The sequence below is a fragment of the Danio rerio genome, chromosome 15 (assembly GCF_052040795.2).
Source record: "Danio rerio strain M-AB ecotype USA chromosome 15, GRCz13ab, whole genome shotgun sequence".
NCBI lineage: Eukaryota > Metazoa > Chordata > Actinopteri > Cypriniformes > Danionidae > Danio > Danio rerio.
Genome location: NC_141035.1, coordinates 12,060,069 through 12,082,565, shown reverse-complemented (window position 1 = coordinate 12,082,565; position 22,497 = coordinate 12,060,069).

The window sequence follows — 22,497 nt, the reverse complement described above, 5'->3', positions numbered from 1 at the left end:
TCAGCTGTTAGATCGTTTCCTGGGGGCTGGCTGCAGCACAAGTCATGAAGCCCTCCTCTGTGTTAATGAACTTTGATGAATCCTATTAATGAACTTGAAAAAAAAAAAAAAAAAATATATATATATATATATATATATATATATATATATATATATATATATATATATATATATACTTGCAATAAAATGTTCCAAAAGATGGTTCTGGACAATTAAGGCACTGGTTGTCATGCTGATATAGATGCAGATCTTCATTTTTGTAAAGATTATGTTTTTAGCAGTATTTAATGCTGGGCGTGTCATCGTGATTGACAGTTTCTCAAATGCAGACGCTGTATTAATGATTTATGAATCTTTTAAAATGCATATTTTTTCCCAGATGGTATATCTTTATGGCTATATTTTGGGTCATGTTGATTGCTAAATAAAAATAAAAACCTTTCTAAAAATGTATGGTGTTGTTTATTTGTTATTGTTTATATTTTACAAGTGATATTTCTACCCCTGTGAAGATAACAAATACCAACAACCCTGTTATAAGAGACATATTTTGTGTGCTCATTTTTGTCTAATTCAGGCTAGTGTATGAGAGATGGTTTTTTTATGCAGTCCAACATGTATTGCTTTTATTAAATTATAACAGCTTACATAACACAGGGTGTAACAGCCAGGTTGGAGAAATAAAGGATTAAACTCATGCACTGATGTTGCACTGTCCTCCTTTGTGACTTTATTGTTGAAATTGCCATCCTTATAGACTGTAAAACACCGTAAGAGCTAAGAACAGATGAATAAACACAAATAGAAAAGATGTAATGAATAAAAATTCACATAAGACAAAACAATAAACTTAGTGACAATATTATAAAGTTACTGCAAATATATGACTAGTTTTGTGATAAAATAGCTACTCAAATTATTAGCAAACCAACAGATACATAGACATTTAGCAATATGTGTAAAAATGTCCTGATCTTCCTTGTTCTCCCTTCCAACCAGGTGTTCAAACAATGAAGACAAACACAACAAAAAACAAGCTTAAATAAGCATTAACTACTCTTAAATAAGTCCTTAAATTTAGCTTTAGCTCCGTGAATTTCTCCCTGCAAGCAATCGCTCTCTCCCTCGTGCTAGGCGCGCTTCTCCGATCTCCGTGCTTCCGTGATCTGCGCGCGCTCGCGCACCTTACCACTTCCGGCAAGCCGACGTCAAAATAAGGGCCTCTATAAGCTAAATAACTAAATACCAAATCGGAGTTTAAAGAAATAACAAAAACACAACTATCTTTAAAGAAATAGAGAAGTAATTAAAAGCAGGACAAATTATTAATACTGAAACCTAACTTAAATAACTTGGGGTTATTTACACAAGGGGCGTGGTTGATTTGATGTACAAGCGTTTGGTTGGAAGCTCGATTCCGCAGCTCCTCCTATGGCTCCATCAGTAATTAATTAAATAATCAATTAATTAGTCCTTTTGCGCATACCTATGCTCCAATTTCAGCAGTCATTTGCGACAGTGTGCCTGTCATGAGGCTTTCTCTTTCACACAGTATGCAAGAAAACATTACAATGATTTACAATTTGTAAAGTCTGTTTTGGGTCAGAATCGATGACAGAGTAAAATATGCAAGACACGTTTTCTTGCATATTTTATACTGTCATCGATTCTGACCCAAAACAGACTTTACAAATTGTAAATCATTGTAATGTTTTCTTTAAATGGAAAAGCAGAATAATTTTAAAGGAATTGCCGTAATTAAGAAGTAAATATTCTAGCCTACAAGACTGGTTTCTCAAAAGTCTTATTCAGGCCCATTTAGTTTGTTTTCAACCTTATTTCAGCGGCTTGGTGGGGCTCAGTATATCTCAACATTAGACTTGAAAAAGGGGTATTGGCAAGTCCCTTTCTCCCCCCAAGTCCAGAGAAAAGACTCCATTCAGCACTCCTAATGGCCACTGGCAGCACCGTGTCCTTGCATGGGCCCTAACCACCTTCCAATGAAGATAAACATCCTGCTGTGGCTGCACCAGAAGTATGCAGTGGTGTACCTGGATGATGTAGTAATGCACTTGGTAACAGCTTACCAAGTAAGCCATCTAAACTGACCATCTGAACTGGTTGTGGAGAGGCCTGCTCAAACTCTGACAGGTGGGGCTCAATGCAAATTCTAAAGTGCCATCTAGGCCTAGCTAGGGTAAACTTACGTGGGTTTCTGGATCAGAAGTGGCCTCATCCATCCACAGCCTGTCAAGGTTGACCACAGCGCAATGAAACACCAACCATGCCAGCATATGGTTTGAGAGGGTCTGAATGCAGACCTGGTGCAGTGCAATCTGAGCTGCAACCAATGCTTTTTAAGGCAATCACTTAACCCCACCCATCACAGTGACGGCACTCACTCCATTGAGTGCATTGTGTCTGACATTGCATCGCTGAGTAATGCAATCTGAGCTTGCATCATAAAGGCTGCATCAAGAAACTATTGTATTGTTTAAACAGCGGTTGCCCTTCTAGTCACAACCCATTCGTCTGGCATTCACACACATGCACTCATATATTACGACCAATTTAGATAATCCAAGTCACCTATAGCGTGTGTTTGTGGACTGAGGTAAATCGAAAGACCCAGAGTAAATGCCATCCAAGATGCCTCAGAGCCCAGAGGAGTTGACAGTGCTTCTGGACACTGTTAACATATGATTTTCTTTTGGCTCTTGTTAGATTTGCCAAAGTAGTCCTGGGCCCATGCAGTCATATGACTTGATATGACAGATGAATGGTGATTCTTGGTGCAGTGCCACTTGAGGGATTGAAGATTACGGTAGTTTTGCTTTTTTTAGCTACTCCAGATTCCTGGAATCTTTGAATTATGTTATGCAGTGTTAAAGATGAAATATAGAAATGTACTCTTATATTTCTTTGAGGAACAGTATTAATAATTTATAATAATTAAAACAATAATTTTCTGACATATTTGTTGGCAAACTAGCAATTCTCAGCCCATCTATGCTTTTAAAGTACTAGAGCATTCTCGAAGGCTGCTTTTCTACCAAGTCATAATTACAATCACCTCTTGACATCAATTGACATCCCTAACTTGCTCCTGTATCAACTTATCTTTAAATGTGTTGTAAGAACCAAAATTGGAAAATGTGCTTATTTAGAAAAATAAAATAAAAACCAAGAGAAAACATTAAATAAAGTTTTTTTGTATTATAATGAAATACAAGTAAATAAAAAATTACTACTTTTTGTTTTTTAATTGTGTTTTTCATACTTTACAACTTGTTTTCTGATTTGGGTTGTAATCCAAAAAAAGCTAATCAGGAAACACTTGGATATATATTTATACAGGGTAGGCCATTTATATGGATACACCTTAGTATGCTTATTGGGAATTTTACAAGAAAAACAATGGTGTGCTTGGTTTTAACGTAACTTTAGTCTTTCATGAGTTATTTACAAGTCCCCTCACATATATTAATGTGCCACAAACAGGATGCCATATAAATGGCCCAACCTGTGTGTGTGTGTGTGTGTGTGTGTGTGTGTGCCACCAATTATTCCAGCCGCAGCCCAGCACTGGGAAACACCCATACACTCTCATTAATTGTCTATGTGTGTGTGTGTGTGTGTGTGTGTGTGCCCACACATTATATTATATGCATCTTGAAAATTAGTTAAATGTTAGTTCATGGCTAAAGTATAGCTTATTTTTCAGGGTGGTTGCAGTAGGGTTTCTAGTTAGTTGTCGTATTTTTTCTATGTTGATTCTAGGTTATTGTACTTTTTAAGAGTAATCCCAAACAGTTAGTCTTTCTGATACTCTGGTGATGTTATATTGTTTGGTCCCTACTTTACTGTATGATCATGACTATTTTTGCCTGTTTTATGGCCTGCCAATGACAATACAAATGCATGAATGTCATATCAGCAAACACTACTAATTATTTGAGGTAACATCAGGTCTCTAAACCATTCTCTCTGTTCTCTGGAACAACTCAACATTCTCGGAAGTTCAGCTAGCTCAATCATGTGGGAACTTGTGGTGAAATTGCTTTCTCTCCTAACAGGTGCTGGACCAGGAACCAATTATCTGGAGATGTGTCTTGGGTCCCAAAATATCAGTGTCAAGCTGCCACACACCAAGAGATAAAAGAGTCAATTCGCATAGTGACATTATAGACTGCCTTCTTTTTCCTATCTTCTCCAAAAAGGAACTGATGTAAGATTGTTGTTATGGTACAAATATTGTTTATTTCACATGTTAGAAACTCCTATTCTTTCTACAGAAATTAATTCGAACTTGTATGTTATATCCCACCTCAGTGCTATCTGTTGAATACAGTCATGCAATACAGTTTAATTAAAATATACACCGAGTTAAAAGCATAGCAAAAAATGATAAAAAACATTACTGTATATGCCAACATGAAACTATGTAATAGAAGATAGAAGGATTTCCTCCGGGTGCTTTACTCAACTGTAGAGGCAGAGTTGCCATCAGAGTCAGATTTTGATACAAAACCTGCATTGAGCTGACTGCATTGGCGAGCGCGGCAGGCAGGTCTGTACAATTACGTAATTCATTGGCTTAAATATATCGGCCTAATTATGACATCGGATCGATAACGATAATCTTATATTTATATATACTTTACTTTAATATATATACTTTAATATTTATACTGTATACCCCTTAATATATACAGTTGTAGTCAGAATTATTAGCCCCCTGAATTATTAGCGCCCCTGTTTATTTTTTCCCCAATTTCTGTTTAATGGATGAAAGATTGTTTCAGCACATTTCTCAGCAATTTTAAAAACTTATTTCTAATAACGGATTTATTTTATCTTTGCCATTATGACAGTAAATAATATTTTACTTGATGTTTTTCAAGACACTTCTATACAGCTTAAAGTGACATTTAAAGGATTAACTAGGTTAATAAGGTGAACTAGGCAGGTTAGGGTAATTAGGCAAGTTATTGTATAATGATGGTTTGTTCTGTAGATTATCGAAAAAAAGATTAGCTTAAAGGGGCTAATAATTTTGTCCCAAAAGTGTTTTTAAAAAAATTAATAACTGCTTCTATTCTACTTGAAATAAAACAATTAACACTTTCTTCAGAAGAAAAAATATTATCAGACATACTGTGATTTATATATATATATATATATATATATATATATATATATATATATATATATATATATATATATATATATATATATATAATAAACATCATGGTAAAAAGTGTGTGTGTATATATATATATATATATATATATATATATATATATATATATATATATATATATATATATGTTACGATCACCAGCGATCTAACCACCAGAGGTTGGTGGTAAACATAGGACTATAAATCTGCTTCAAAATAGACTACATATTCAGTCATGCCACACACACACACACACACACACACACACACACACACACACACACACACACACACACACACACACACACCTGCTCCAAGTCTCCACTTAGACTCCCACAGCCTGATGCTGCTTGTAGACTGATTACTGCACTACATAAACAGCACAGAAACACTCACTGTTGCAGTCTTTTTTTTTTTTTTTTTTTTTTTTTACTGTTAGTGACATTACAATGCGTTTTGCTTTGTCTGCCTTTGCCGTGTTTTTGATCCTTTGCCTTGCTTATTTGTTTAATTCTGTTTGCTGCCTGCCTCTGACCATCTGCCTGTTATTTTAACTTCGTCTCTGGATTGCCCTCATACATCTGTTTGTCCCTGTATTGAGCACTGCTTGCCTGACAATTCTAATAAACCTGCACGTGGATCCTACTTCAGTTGTTTGTGTCACTTCCCCGTATATATATTCACAATATATGTATTTTGTGTTCAACAGAAAAAAAGAAACTAAAACAAGTTTTTAAACCTGAAGGCCGAGTAAATAATGATATAATTTGGAGTGAATTATCTCTTTAAACTCACACAGTAGGTCTATGTGCCAACAGCCCATTGTGGTATAACAAAAATGAGATAAGCTATTATTCTATTTTTATCAGATTGGCAGTTAAACACTTTTAATATGACTTTGATTTCCAGTAAAAACTATTTAATAATGCTTCCAAGGTTCTCCAGATAGTTAAATGTTTAATAGTTTTTAATTTCTCAAGAGTGCACTTCAACATGTCATTATAACTCCTCTTTCACTGTCCTTGGCATTTTCTCAATTTCTCTTGTCACCCGAAAGCCTCCTCTCACAAACCAATACTCATTACACTACCAGCCAAGAGCTTTTATCACAAGCTGAAAGTTTCAAGGAACCCCAGTCTGCCTGATGTGATTTTTACCTCAGTGTTATATTTGGCCTTCCTTCACTGGCTTTGCTGACAATATTATTGTCCTGACACCTGATGGATCAAAACATGTCCAGTGTGAAGACTAGCGGGTTTCAGTGAAAATGCAGCCTTTTAACCTGCACACAATAAAGCAAGACATCTCGCCTCTCCGGAGTTCGCATGGAGTGATTTGCTCAGTCATCTGTCACTGTCACTCTCCGGCATCACTGTTTGTGCTCGTAAATACCTCAATCACAACTGGGCTGCCCTCCAGAGCTGCCCTCACTTTACTGCTCATTTTCTCTCTTTCTTTTTGTTTGCTTCTTTTATTTCTAAACATTTTTAAATATGTAACTTTTTTTAAGTAGACTACTTTTATCCCTGTCCATTTTCAGTGAACAGCTGATCCTTATTTCCAAATTTATATACTGTATACTAATGTAAAGAACTTAAAATGTAAAATCTTCTGATTGTCAAACAAAGCATTCAATTGGGGAAAATAGGCAGCAAACACTTAATAATAACTAAACGCTATAAATCATTTATTAAGAAATAGCAAATAGTTCATTTATCATTTGTTAAGCATTAACTCTACACTAATAGATGCAGGCAATTTATAAAAAGAGCTACAAATGATGTATTTTTGACATATAAACACATGTACAATTTAATGTACTTTAATAAACTGAGTTTATAAATATATATATTAGGGATGTGCGAGGAGCCAGTATTTGTATCTGTATTTGTATTTGTTGCGGCGGTAAAAGTATTTGTATTTGTATTCGAGTAAAATTCAAAATGGCACAAAAATATATATTTTTTCTATTACACTTCTAATTTATAGTGAAAGTATTGTTTAATTATACCCATTATATAAATTATAGATATGCAATATTGGTTGTTGTTTTTGAACATGTGACAAGAAATCTCATTGAAAAGAAAATAACATAGAAGCCAATATCTCATCCATGGTTAAACCAACAACTAATAAAATACCATTGTGAATATTATGAACCCCACCACCACCGTTCTTGTTGAAGGATACTGAATAGACAGAATAAAAACAAATAATACTTCAAAAAACTGTTCTTCTTCTGAAAGAACTTCTTTCCAATGCACAGAATTCCAAAAACTAAAATTAGCTAAATAAATCTAAATAAAACCCTGCCTGGGAGATTTGGCAGAACAAAAGTATTCTATATATTACTAAAAGATACAGCCTTGCTATTGTCATCTGCCTGCCACAAAACAGACACAAAGTTTGTTTGTTTTTTTTACATTTTTTGTTTTTATGTTTGAAACTGACTTGCTGGGGCAGAATGTGGCTGTGTTGATGGTTTGGTACTTGTGAAGGATTTAGCAGACCATGGCTGTGCTGATTGAGGGGATTGATGCTTGTGGGGGGTTCACAGACAGTATCAGGAGAGGATGCTTTTAGTGCATGTGATAATACATTACATAGAGGGTTGCGCGGTGGCACAGTAAGTAGCACTGTCGCCTTACAGCAAGAAGGTTGCTGGTTCGAGCCTCAACTGGGTTCTCCCCATGTTCTATGTTATTTTCTTTTCAATGAGTTTCTTGTCACATGTTCAAAAACAACAACCAATATTGCAAATCTATTTATATAATGGGTATAATTAAACAATACTTACACTAAAACGTAAATTAGAAGTGTAATAGAAAAAAATATATATTTTTACGGCATTTTGAATTTTATTCGAATACAAATACAAATACTTTTCCCCCTCAACAATACAAATACAGATACAAATATTGGCTGCTCCGCACATCCCTAATATATATATATATATATATATATATATATATATATATATATATATATTTTTTTTTTTTCTTTTCACCACAGTGGAATGAACCGCCAGTGGGAAGTGGGATGCCCTTTTAGCCACAACCCATCTCTGGGAAACATCTACACACACTCATACACTACGAACAATTTAGCCTACCCAATTCACCTGTATCGCATGTCTTTGGACCCACGCAAACACAGGGAGAACATCCAAACTCCACACAGAAACGGCAATTTATATATATATATATATATATATATATATATATATATATATATATATATATATATATATATATATATATATATATATATATACAGTTGAAGTGAGAACTATTTGCCCTCTTTGATTTTATTTTTTAATATATCCTAAACGATGTTTAACAGAGCAAGATAATTTTCACTGTGTGTCTAATAATGTTTTTTTTCTTTTTTTCTGGAGAAAGTCTTATTTGTTCTATTACAGCTAGAATAAAAGCAGTTAAATTTTTTTTATCATTTCAAGGACAAAATTATTAGCCTCTTTAAGCTATTTTTTTTCAATATTTTTCTAAGCTTTTTTTTGTCTACGGAACAAACCATCATTGTACAACAACTTACCTAACTACCCTAACCTGCCTAGTTAATCTAAATTACATAGTTAAGCTTTTAATTGTCAGTTTAAGCTGTATTGAAGTGTCTTGAAAAACATCTAGTAAAATAATAATTACTCTCATCATGGCAAACCTGAAATAAATCAGTTATTAGAAATAAGTTGAAAAAAATCTTCTCTACATTAAACAAAAATTGGGTAAAAAAATAAATAAACGGGGGCTAATAATTAGGGGGGGGGGGGTAAATAGTTCTGACTTCAATGCTTGGCTAGGTCAGAAGAGCATCTTTGATCACATCGTACACTGAAACAAATGAGCAACATTGTTAACCCTTGATATAGTTTATGTGTGATCACTTTCACCGAGAGCCAAAGAAGAATCAAGGAAGGAGTTAGAACTGGTGAGGTTGTGTCCATGAGCATATGAAAAGCATATGACTAAGTGGCTTTGGGAAAACATGATCAAAGCGAACTAAATAAACCGAATCCCAACCAATAAGTTTATCCGCTTGAATTAGATGAATTAAAATTTTAATTATTACTAATTATTACAAAAAGACACAGAATACCTTTCCCCAAGTCCATGGAAACCTTCTTTTGACCTCTAACAGGAAAGCACTACTAGCAAAGTTGGTTCTTTAATATTACAATGCTTTCATTAAAGTAAAGTGTGCTCTACGGTCACTCCAACAGAAAACATATGTGCTGGAACCAGAGATTCTCTTCATGGATGTGCAGGGAAAAATCTGCAGCAACTGTGTGGTGTGATGTTCTCATGTCAAAATGGAACAAAATCAAAGTAGAATTTATTTAGCACCTTGTAGAATTCATGTGGTTAATAATTTAGGCTGTTCTTAATTTAGGCAAAAGGTGCATTCTACCCAATACTAGTAAGGAATACCTAAAATCAATGATGAGTGAATACTAGTGCTGTTAATCGATAAAAAAAAAAAAAAAATAAACTAATTTATCACACTCTCTGAGTCCGAGGTGTCCAAACTCGTGCTATCTAGCCATGCAACCACCTGTCCACTTGATCCCATTCCCTCTCATCTCTTGCAAGCCATCTCTCCTGCAGTCATACCAACACTGACTCACATAATTAACACATCTCTTGAATCTGGTTTATTCCCCACTTCATTTAAGCAGGCTAGGGTAACCCCACTGCTAAAGAAACCCAACCTGGACCATACGCTACTTGAAAACTACAGACCAGTATCCCTGCTTCCATTCATGGCCAAGATTCTGGAGAAAGTAGTATTCAATCAAGTCCTGGACTTTCTTACTCAAAACAATCTCATGGACAACAAGCAATCCGGCTTTAAGAAAGGCCACTCAACTGAGACTGCCCTGCTCTCGGTGGAGGATCTCAGACTGGCTAAAGCAGACTCAAAATCATCAGTCCTCATTTTGCTGGACTTGTCAGCTGCTTTTGACACTGTCAACCACCAGATCCTGCTATCTACGCTCGAGTCACTGGGCGTTGCGGGCACTGTTATACAATGGTTCAGATCTTACCTCTCTGACAGGTCATTCAGGGTGTCTTGGAGGGGAGAGGTGTCCAACCTACAGCATCTAAACACTGGGGTACCTCAAGGCTCTGTTCTTGGGCCACTTCTCTTCTCCATCTACACGTCATCTCTAGGACCAGTCATCCAGAGACATGGATTCTCCTACCACTGCTATGCTGATGATACCCAGCTATACCTCTCTTTTCATCCTGATGATCCCTCGGTTCCAGCTCGCATCTCAGCCTTCCTGTTGGATATTTCACACTGGATGAAAGATCATCATCTTCAGCTGAACCTCGCAAAAACGGAAATGCTTGTAGTTTCTGCCAACCCGACTCTACACCATAACTTTTCAATCTAGATGGATGGGGCAACCATTACTGCATCCTAAATGGCAAAAAGCCTTGGAGTAACGATTGATGACCAACTAAACTTCTCTGACAACATTTCTAGAACTGCTCGATCGTGCAGATTCGCACTCTATAACATCAGAAAGATCCGACCCTTCTTATCTGAACATGCAGCTCAACTCCTTGTTCAAGCTCTTGTTCTCTCCAAACTGGATGACTGCAACTCTCTACTAGCTGGGCTTCCAGCTAACTCTATCAAGCCTCTTTAACTGCTTCAGATCGCAGCAGCACGAGTGGTCTACAATGAACCTAACCAAGCACATGTCACTCCGCTGCTAGCCCGTTTGCACTGGCTGCCAGTTGCTGCTCGCATCAAATTCAAAGCTCTGATGTTTGCCTACAAAGTGACTTCTGGCCTTGCTCCTTCTTATCTGCTCTCACTTCTGCAGATCTATGTGCCCTCCAGAAACTTGCGTTCTGTGAATGAACGTCGCCTCGTGGTTCCATCCCAAAGAGGGAAGAAATCACTTTCGCGAACGCTCACGCTCAATCTGCCCAGTTGGTGGAATGAACTATCTAACTGCATCAGAACAGCAGAGTCACTCGCTATTTTCAAGAAACGACTAAAAACTCAACTATTTAGTGCCCACTTTACTTCCTAATCTGCAATTGCCTCTCTGAATATCACACTAACTGTACAAAAAAAAAAAAAAAACTAATACTACTAATACTTTCCTTCTTAGACTTTACAGACCTGAAACTTGCCTATAGCACTTATTCATTGTTGCTCTTAGTTGTGTAAATTGCTTCCTTGTCCTCATTTGTAAGTCGCTTTGGATAAAAGCGTCTGCTAAATGGCTAAATGTAAATGTAAAGGCAACATCAAAAACAGTATAAATGTTTGAGTTTAAGAATGTTCAGGGTTCATTCTGACTCCGGTGAACCCAAGGTACTGCCATGCATTTTGAGACTGCTATGCTGAATTAACATCTTCATTGAGATTTTCTTTGTCATCATCGTTTTTTTCTTACACATAGAAGGGGGAGGGAGAGGCAAAGATAACTGTCTGCTCAAACAAGATGGTGACCGTGACTCAGAAATAACTTTCTCATTTTGTTTCTCCTGCAAATGATCCCCCAACTCTTGAACTAGTGTTCCAACTGTGCCAGTCACAGTAGAAGGTGCAAGAGAATCCATTTTAGGTGAGGATGGTGCAGATAAGTGTTGGCTACTTGCTTCAGATGACCAAGATCTAGCTGAAGAAAATATGCGATTAACCCCAACTCTTGAACTAGTGTTCCAACTGTGCCAGTCACAGTAGAAGGTGCAAGAGAATCCATTTTAGGTGAGGATGGTGCAGATAAGTGTTGGCTACTTGCTTCAGATGACCAAGATCTAGCTGAAGAAAATATGCGATTAACCTTACTGTTTATCTGCTTAACACTTTGTCCCAACTCCATTACACATTGCTTCAACTGCTTCATTTCCTGAAAAATTGAATTATGGATTACAACACTGCTCTGGACTGGGGCTGAGGTCACTGAATGACTGATTTGAGACTTCAAACTGGGAATAGTACTGGAGGCCTGGTTTGTCTTGAAGACTGTCGACGAGTTGGTACATGGCATTGGCTATTAACTTGATCTTGATCCATTGAAACACTCAACTCCGGCTCGAAGGACTATGTAAGAAATTAGAAAGGTAATGCTGACTCACAGGGGGAGTATCACAATGGAGTGTCAGTCAAAAAACTTGAAGCAAGATCAATTTCTTGGAGTTTTATTTACCAATGCCAGTACATTCTCTCCTCATGGTATAGGATTGGTTTATTGACACGCAGCCACAACACCACATGATTCCAGAGCAGTGAAAGACTAGAGCATATTGTGACACTGAAGCTACACTATTTAAAGGGACTGATGATTTGGGTAATAGGGTGCAGCTGTGAACCATGTGGTAGGCCTTCAGTACGTGTATCAGAGAGGTTTGAACCAACAGTGGGCAGGGCTTCAGGGATCACGTCAAAAATTTTCTACAGGCGGAGAGTGAGCGGAGCTGCTGGCATTTTGCTTGGACCTGGCAGACAGACTTTTCTTTGGTAGAAACGCTTAATACTTCATTACCTGCGATTCATTTGTGTACTGACCACGTGCTTGGCTGTACACTATATAAATAAAGTGTTTAGACTTTTAAAAACACTGCTGTAATACATTGAGCCCCTAAGTATTGTTCTTATGACGTTTTTCTACAGGAGGAAAACGCAAAATATGTCCAAACACTTCAGATATAGTCTGTGTTAGTAAGTACAAGACTATTGATGAAATCCAGGCATAACACTATATGATAACACTTCATATGACTGTTCTAGAGCCTACAGCTAATCAATTTGACAGATTCTGGAGTGCATTACAGCTCTAAAGAACATTATAAATGATAAATGATCTTAAATAAAACAAATACATTTATTAGGATGGTATACAAGTATATAATTTAACTCACCAGGGAAACGGAGGCCACGTGAATGGTTTGTGAGCACAATAAAGTGAACACAGCATGTGTTCCATATCATCTGTTAATTGTAGGAAATAATCCCAAAAGGCAATTGAAATTGTGTAAAGAAACATTAACCAACACAAAAATGTGATGTATATGCCGAGTTCATCAGCTAATTAGCCGTAATCAGCTGAGGTGAAGAGACAGCGAGCAGCGAGACCTAGCTGTCACTCAAGTGACCACAACCTTAATTATGCAGACTTAATATAACTTAATAAAAATGATAGGGATGAGTTATAAAAAAATTCACCCCCCTCACAGTTGTCATGAAGGTTAATCATTGCTATATGCACCAACGCCATCTTTTGTACCAGGCTGTAAACATGTTTTTATCAGCTGTAATATAGCCAATATAGCCAATTTCCCATTGCAGTCTGAAATGACCTGCACTTCCTGGAGCCAGCCCCCCAATGCGAGTCGATGAATTGCAGTTTTAGTTACTTCCGTATTGGCTTCCCGAGGGAGAGCGGGAGGTTGCCGCTTGGTTACAACTTGCCAGTTCAGTGCTATACAATCTCCTTAACACTTAAGAATGGTTAACCCTAAAATGTCAGGAGTGGGAAGTGTGCGTCTAGAATCTTGGAACACCAAAGGAGTGAACAATGCTATCAAAGCTAATAAAGTCTTAACACATTTATGTTATCTTAATGCAGACATCATATTCCTCTAGGAAACTCTCCTGCGAACATCTGATATACTTCGTATTAAGAGGGTCTCGATGGGTCACATGTTTCATTCTAAATTCTCTCAGAGGGCTTGTGGGGCTGCTATCATTGTCTATAAAAGATTTATGTTTGAACCTGCTGAGACCATTGTAGACCCTAATGGTCGTTTTGTCATGGTCTCAGGTAAGCTATGTAATACTCCCGTTGTCCTAGCTTCTATATACGCCCCTAATTGGGACAATGATGAATTTTTTGTTAAGTTCTTTTCAAATGTACCAAAAGTTGATGAACACTATATAATCATGGGAGGAGACTTTAAACTGGTTCAGGATGGATCCCTAGACAGGTCTTCCTCCAATCAATATACTCTTTCTAAATCCGCCAGTGTGGTAGCGAATTACACTTCCCAACTGGGACTGTTGGACCCTTGTTATTTTAAAAACCCCCAATGCAAAACTTGTTCATTCTTTTCACAAGTGCATCACACATTTTCTAGAATTTCTTTCTTTCAAGTAGATAATAAGTTATTGCATTATATTACCACATGCACTTATACGCATTAGTTATTTCTGACCATGCTCCAGTATCTATGGACATAGCATTGCCCTCTACTAGACCATCACCTCCCATATGGAGATAGAACATTTAAGTATTTTCTTTATTCAACTTCGAGCTCAATCAGACTTCAGACATTACCTATCACACCTTATGAGAGGCCTTTAAAGCATTCATTTGTGGCCAGATTATTTTGTATACTTGACAAATAAAAAAACCCCCGAAAAACATCAACTCACTACATTAGCTGATAAATGGTCTAAGTTAGATGCCTCGTATGCCTCTTTACCTTCACCTACCCTCTACTCTAAAAGAGTTAAATTACTTTCAGATTACAACCTACGGCTGACAGAGCAAACTGAGAGGCAACTTAGACAATGTTTTACCCACTGTAATTGCTCATGATCAGACAGACTTTACCCCAGGGAGACATTATTTTTTTAACACCTTCAGACCTGAATCATGTTCCAAATTTTAAAAAAATGGATTGTCATGTGATGTTCATTGTAATGGAAGCAGGGTCTGAAGGAGGCTTCTTAACATCCTCTTTTCTTCACTTTATGACTCACCTGAAATTATTCTGTCCCGAGATGCAGATAAGACCTTCGATAGCGTGGAATGGGATTATCTGTTTTTTTTTTTTTTTTTTTTTGGAAAAGTTTGGGTCTTTAGACTTCTTTATTCTACTCCTATAGCATCTTTACACACAAATGGTATGTATTCGGCTTCTAGGGGCTGCCCCCTTTCTCCTTTACTCTTTAACTTAGCTATTGTTTTAATATGAAGCCAATTCCAAGTGCGTTCAATAAGAAAAGGTCTGGAGAGGGTTTCTTCAATGCCAAAAATATTAGAAATTAATTAGATACAAATGAATAATTCGATTACAGAGCTTTGCGTTACAATATCCTAATGCAATACAAGAATTACATTCAAGAGGTTCTCAACTAACATACATTTATTAACATACATTACTCCAGCATAAATACACAACTGACATTAACAGGTGGAGTTTTGGTTTAATGTCACTCATCAGACATTCTGCAGTCCTTTGGCTCTTTTACCCCAGACATAGTTCTTCTTTCTGCAACCTCTCTCAACTACGTGCGTCTTTATATATTTCACAACTTTACAAGCATCATGACAACTTGTGACATATCTAGACAGTCTGGAACAAGGGCCCCCACCCTAAATTTATTTGTATTCTGCTATTTCCTCTGGTCAGTTCCTCTAAAAAGTATGCAGCACAGTAAAAAAGAGGAAGTATGCCTGGTCAGTATATGGTATCATTGTGCTGGAACATATTTGATGAAAGAAGAATTAATGTTTAATCTTTAATTGGCAAGATAATTATTGTGTATTGCAAGGGTAATTCTTTCAAGTAGTAATTTGATTTCATTTTGTATATGGTTAGTGTTCCATCTAGTGGTGACCTTGAGTTATAGCAAAGTAAATCCTGCTGTTCAATTAAATCAGGAAGTAAAGTGCTGCAAGCACATGGCAATGACTACGATGATCAGCAATCGTCATGTTTTTATGTAATCTTAACCCTTGCAACAGCATCGCTTGTAAGTACGTTTTTTATGAATAATTGAGCTCAAGAGTGACTTCTTAGCTTATCTGCAAAGCTAATACAATTGTCACAATTTGCTTTAGCTTTATATTTCAGTATTTTGTATTTACATAAGAAAAGATATTATTTACTACAAAGCACTCTGTATTTCATGTAAAAGCTATGCTTCTGTAGTTTTGTTAACTTGTGGACATATTATTTATGTATCCTATTGTTTTTTATTTCACTCCATACCCAAGACCATTAAACCTGTTGGCAAATGAGTTTTTTGTCTTCAGAGTCGTGTGAGGGAAGGGAGTTTATCTAACTGTCAAAACAATCACTAAGGGACAGTATGTTGAGGACAGTACAATCATACAAAAAACATTGATTAATCAGTTGTTAGTCTAAACAATTTTCTAATAAATAATAAAGACACAAAAGTAATAAAAATAAATTCCTTTTTTTCCACTCTATAGAACCCTTTAGCCATTTGGCTTCATTGCCACCACGACTTTGAAGGAATTAAACGTCATGGACTAGCCCATAAACTTTCTCTATATGCAAATTACCTTTTTATTATTCATTTCGAACCTTGTTACCTCTTTGCCCCCAATTTTGAATATCTTAGACAAGTTTAGCCAACTGTCTGGCTACAAAATAAGTTTACAAAAAGGTGAACTTATTTTTGTTAATTCTCAAGCCAAAATTCTCCCCCCATCTTCCTTGCCCTTTAAAATAACCTCTGATGGTTTAAAATATCTAGGAGTCTGTTTTACAAATTCTTACAATACATTATTTAGAAATAACTTCCAACCGCTCATGAATAAATCAAAGCTGGTGTAAGAGGCTTAATTATCATATGCATTTGTTTATATGACAAAACATGCTTTTTGACTCAAGAAGGTCCATACTGACTACAAAGCCAGATACTGATAAGATCAGGGCCTGTTGTGTGGACTTTGGGGGTTTTATGGTGTGGTCACATGTTGATTGGTCAGTTTGAATGTCTTGAATGGCTTTAGTCACATGGTCAAGAAAGATACAAAATAGGTGGTAAACTCAAGCTCTGTCTCTTTTCCTGCCCTCTCTTTTCCTGGCCTGCTTCTCTCCTGCTCTGCTCCTCTCCTCCTCTGGAGTCTATCTTCTCTGACTCTACTGCAATCAGGCTTTTGGGCCTGCTCTCTTAGTCTCTCTCTCTCCCTCTGTGTCTCTCCTTCTACCTCTGGTAACTTTAATTTTACATTTAAGCTGGGTACAATTTATACCATTTGTTTTATCATTTCATATTTTCTCATTTTATACAGTATTTTGTTATTAATTCAGTTGTAACCATAGAGAATTATTGTCATTAAATCATTTCATTTTCAAGTATTTGTGAATTACTTTTGATTTAACATCAACACTTAATTGTTCCATATAGCAATACAATACAATCACATAATATCAACGCTCTCCCACATTTATAGCTATTAATACTGCCCTCATTTTCGTTTTTGGTATAAGATTGCAGAAGAATGGTTTGATTAGAAATGTACAGTTTTTTACCATCATGCTGATCACTTTTTAGTCACTCGGCAGAACTACAGTTCGAACCGCTGTGGTTTAAAGACCATTCTTATACTGGACATAGTATAGTGTAGATGGTCCCCCCTGCCTTTATCTCTTGCAGGTTGTATAAATCTTGTAAAAAATTTTATTTTGCCTAAATTTCTTTATCTTTTTCTACACTAACTATAGACTGTAAAATATATGGACGTAGTGTCCGTGACGTCACCTATTGGTTTCTGTAGAGTGCAAAAGAAGCCACAAGTAGGCACGGCCAACCGTCGCCATTTTGTTTGCGCGTCATAGCACTCATGGCGGGATACCAAACAAGGGCAAAGAGGGGGAGAGTAAGCGGAGCTACAGGAACTGCTGGCATTTTGCTTGGACCTGGCTCAGACACACTTTACTTTGGGAAAACGCTAATACTTTATCACCTGCGACTCGTTTGTATTCTGACCACATGTGCTTGGCTCAACACTATATCAATAAAGTGTTTAGTCTTTTAAAAACACTTCTGTAATACATTGAGCCACTAAGTATTGTTCTTATGATGTGTTCCTACAGGAGGAAAATGCAAATTACTTCCAAACACTTCAGATATAGTCTGTGTTAGTAAATGCAAGACTATTGATGACATCTAGCATATCACTGTATAATAACTCTTCAGATGACTGTTTTACAGTCCACATCTAATCAATCTGTCAGATTCTGCAGTGCATTACAGCTGTAAAGAACATTATAAATGATAAATGATATTAAATAAAACAAATGCAATAATAGAGATGATTTACAAGTATATAACTTTACTCACATGGGAATTGGAGGCCACGTGAATCGTTTGTGAACACAATTAAGTGCACACAGCATCCCATATGATCTGATAATTGTAGGAAATAATCCCAAAAGGCAACTGACTGTGTAAAGAAACATAAAACAAAACAAAAATAGAATGAACATGCCAGAATTAGAGGCTAATCTTCCGGAGTCAGCTGAGGTGACGTGACAGCAACATCGAGACCTAGCTGTCAATCAATCAGCCATGCCCTTAATTATGCAAACTTAAAATAAACTAATATAAAGGAAACTGATGAGTTATAAAAAAATTCCCCCACCTCACAGTTGTCATGAAAGGTAGTATTAGCTTCATAAACCAAAATTGTTGATCTGTATTTAGATCAGTATTTAGATGTGTATTGATGTGTATTAAGGATGTGTATCTAACGGTGCCTCCTTAACCAAGGGCCTCTTGACCCATTGGGGTTAAATGAACTGCCAGTGCCTCCTAAATCAAAATCTCCTGACCCACTTTGGTTAAATGAACTACCCAGGCCTCCTGAACTACTAGAGTTAGATTAACTGTCAATGTCTTCTGAACCTAAGCCTCCTGACCCACTGGGGTTAAATGAACTGCCGGTGGGTGTACGACCCGCCTTTGCCTGCTGAACTAAAGTCCCACCTCCACTGCACGACAGCTCCACACTCCAGGCCCTCTGCAGCTCCACGCTCCAGGCCCTCCGCAGCTCCATGCTCCAGGTACACCTCCACTCCATGGTCCTGGCCCTCCATCCATCCTCCTTTTCTGCCTCTGCTCTACCGCCCTCCTAGCCGGTATTTGGAATGTCTGGAAGCTGCTCTTTAATGGGGGGCACTGTCACACTCATCAGCAATCTAATCCTTGCAGATCACTGGTAAACACACAGATTGCTTAAGAACTACAAATCCGTGATTTATGTGGACTACATATCCAGTCATGGCTAACACACACGCACACCTGTTCCGGATCATGATTGATTAGACACATAACCAGGCGAAGGGTAGGTACAGCCAGATTACAAAGATTATTTAAACAGCGCACACACACACACACACACATTTAGGCTGAGTCTTGTTAAACTGTACTGCTTAACAGCGCATTCTCTTGTTCCTTCTTTGCTGCCTGTACCAACCTTTCACCTGTTTTTTGATCACAACTTTAGATTCCCTGCATACATCTGTTTGCCCCTGTATTGGCCATTGTTTGCCTGACCATTCTCATAATATATCTACATTTGGATCCTCAAATTGTCAGCATCCCTCACATTACACAAATTATCCGCAACTATTTTAAAATTCTGATAATAAAAAAATCTTCTACAGTGTATGAAGTTTTGACATTAACAATTTGCCAATAATGTACATTAATACATTTAACTGAGTACATAGTATTTTTCTTTGTTATTTCTTAACAAAATTAATAAAATGTGATATTTTGATACAAGTAGTTCTTAACATATCCTACACATTATTTTTCCCAGCAATTATCTCTTCAGCACAAAGTCAGTCTTTAAAGTCTTTAGTTTTTTCATACAGTTGTTTCTCTACTTTCAGAACCTGTTGCTTCCTCCTGCCTATGTCTTTTCTCTTACACTAATAAATTCTTTATGTGGGCTTCACAGGATACAGTTCAGCTGATCATGGCAGACAGAGTAGTTATATTTTAAAGTCTCAGGAGCACATTTTAACCTAGACCACATGTCTCAAACAAAGCTTTACATCTCCCTAAAGGTCAGAGCTACTGGAGACAGGATCAATGAGTTTGAACCTCCAGCCGAATGTAAAGCTCCAGTCGCTCTTCTAGTGATTGGAATGCAGAGATCTTTGACAACCTCCTTGTTCAACTCTTCACCGGAACAGGAATAACTACTTGTATTGACTCAGAAGTCGATCTGTCTGTTCAGCTTGTGTCTCAGCATGGCCCTATTAATTATGGGAGAGTGAGCACCAGCTACTAAAAAATGTAAAAAAAAAGAAAAAAAATCTTTTCTTGGAGATTTTGAGGGCACAATGAAATGGAATTAGTGGCAATCCTTTCTTCCATATTATAACGAGCATTTAAGGGAAATAAAATCACTATAATGGCAGCCTAAACCCAGATAATAATCCTTATATGAACCTGAACTTATTTATAGCATCAATTAATGTCTAATCGATGCAATAATTTCCAACATCTTCAAAATCAATGTTACTTTACATAATTTTTTATATAACTTAACAAAAATATGAGGTGAAAGGTAGTGAATGGGAATTGAAAGAACATGGGAATTCCAGGGGAATGGGGTTTAAAGGTTTACTCATCTATTCATTTGTTTGTTTGTACTAAAACCCTCTGGACATATTAACTCTAATGTCTCATGTCACGTGGCTGTAAGATGCAAGACAAAGGTGCCTTAAAGCTAAAGATGTTAACGTTACTTTTCCAATCTCTGTTGTTATTAGTTTTTTTTTTTTTACAATTGTTTTGCCACAAATTCCAAAGCTCTGAAATCTTGCATTTGCAGGATCATTGGTTCGCATAATACTTTTATCTTACAAATACTATAAGAACATAACTTTTAGATCACCCATTCATGTTATACACAGTTGCAATAAACAATCTTGTAATATTGTTGTTTAAAACATATTAAACAGCTTTTCTATAGTTTATACATAGGTGTAGAGGAAACAGTACAGGACAGACAGTGGAATCACTGAACTAGTTTTATTCATTCAATCATACAGTACATGTACTGTAAAAGAACAAAACAGAATAGTAAAGTTAACATAAGTGCTTCTTACTGCACGTCCCCATAATGATAAGCTGATATATGGCATGAAATCTAGCAACATATGTTAATGAAAATTAGATTTCACACATTGTATAGACGACAAATTCTAACCAGAGCCCCCCACATCCCCCTTTTTTGTTATCTTTTCTGCAAATATTGACAAACTTTCTAATAAAGTGGAGGAACTATGACGTCACCTTGTAGGCTAATCAGCTGCTAGCATAAAACTGGTTCTCTCGACAAAATCCCTATAGGATTTTCCCATAGGCTTTTGGAAGATTGCAAGTAATAATTGTGTTCAAACACTGTTCGTTACACTTAAATTTTTTGTCCGGCTCATCCTCACATAAAAATGCAACGTTAAACACTTTTAGATCTTAAATGCAAATGCAAGAATTGAAAAGCTAACATAAGGTTATAAACGAACTACATTGTTCGCCTGTGACGTTAGCACTACTCAGCTACAGACACCTTTTCAAGCTCATTTTTACAAAAACTGTTTAAGACAACAATTTACTCTCTCAGGTTTATAACATTATAATCCATGCTATATATTATAAACAAATAAATACGCAAAAACACATCTGTATAGACTTGCATGCCTTTTGGATAGTTTTTACGTGGGAAATACATTTTGTTTTGCTTCACGGTTGTTGTAAAAGTTTAAAAACTTGCTCACAGGCACACAGCCTGCTGTGAGTTGTGTTGAGTTGTGACGGACAATTCTACATGCCTGCAAGTTCCACCATGGACCCAGAACATTCATTATTATTATTTTTTTTTAATTTGTTTATTAAACTTTTCAGATATAACATAGTATTTTTACAGAGAAATTTAAACATATTATTCCCACCCCTACCCTCTACATAACATAGAGTAAAACGTAAAAGTATCTTGAGTTTGTGTTAGCCAAGAACCTTATTTGAGCAATTTTACTGAAATCCCATTGAAAAAACCCAAAGCTAAACTTGCTTTTGCATACAAACTGATGTTATAGTTCCTCCACTCTATCGTATATTAAAATATCTCTTCACATATTTTCAAATTATTTTATTCCAATGCAAAAATCTTTATAAGAACATGTATTTTGTCATTTAAACAGCTCAATAATAATCCGATTTACTGATTTATGAAAAATGATGGGTGCTGCCATGCTAGTCTGCACTGCAAGGGAGAGATAAAAGAAGCTGGATTTACAACATGTTAATTCATCAATTTTTCCTGTAGTATATGAAAGTAAGTGGCTGTAAAACTGGATGAAAAATAGAAGCTGTGTTTTATTTCAGAGGCTGCGTACCCCGAAGATAGCAAACTTTAAAAGGTTAAAGCCTTTTGAAATGAGACAATCTGCACTGTTAGACCTCAAACCGCCTTTCCACTGCACATGACATTTGGACACGACTGTCGGAATACGCCCCCTTGTGGCAGTGGCACAGTATTTTCAGTGTTGTCG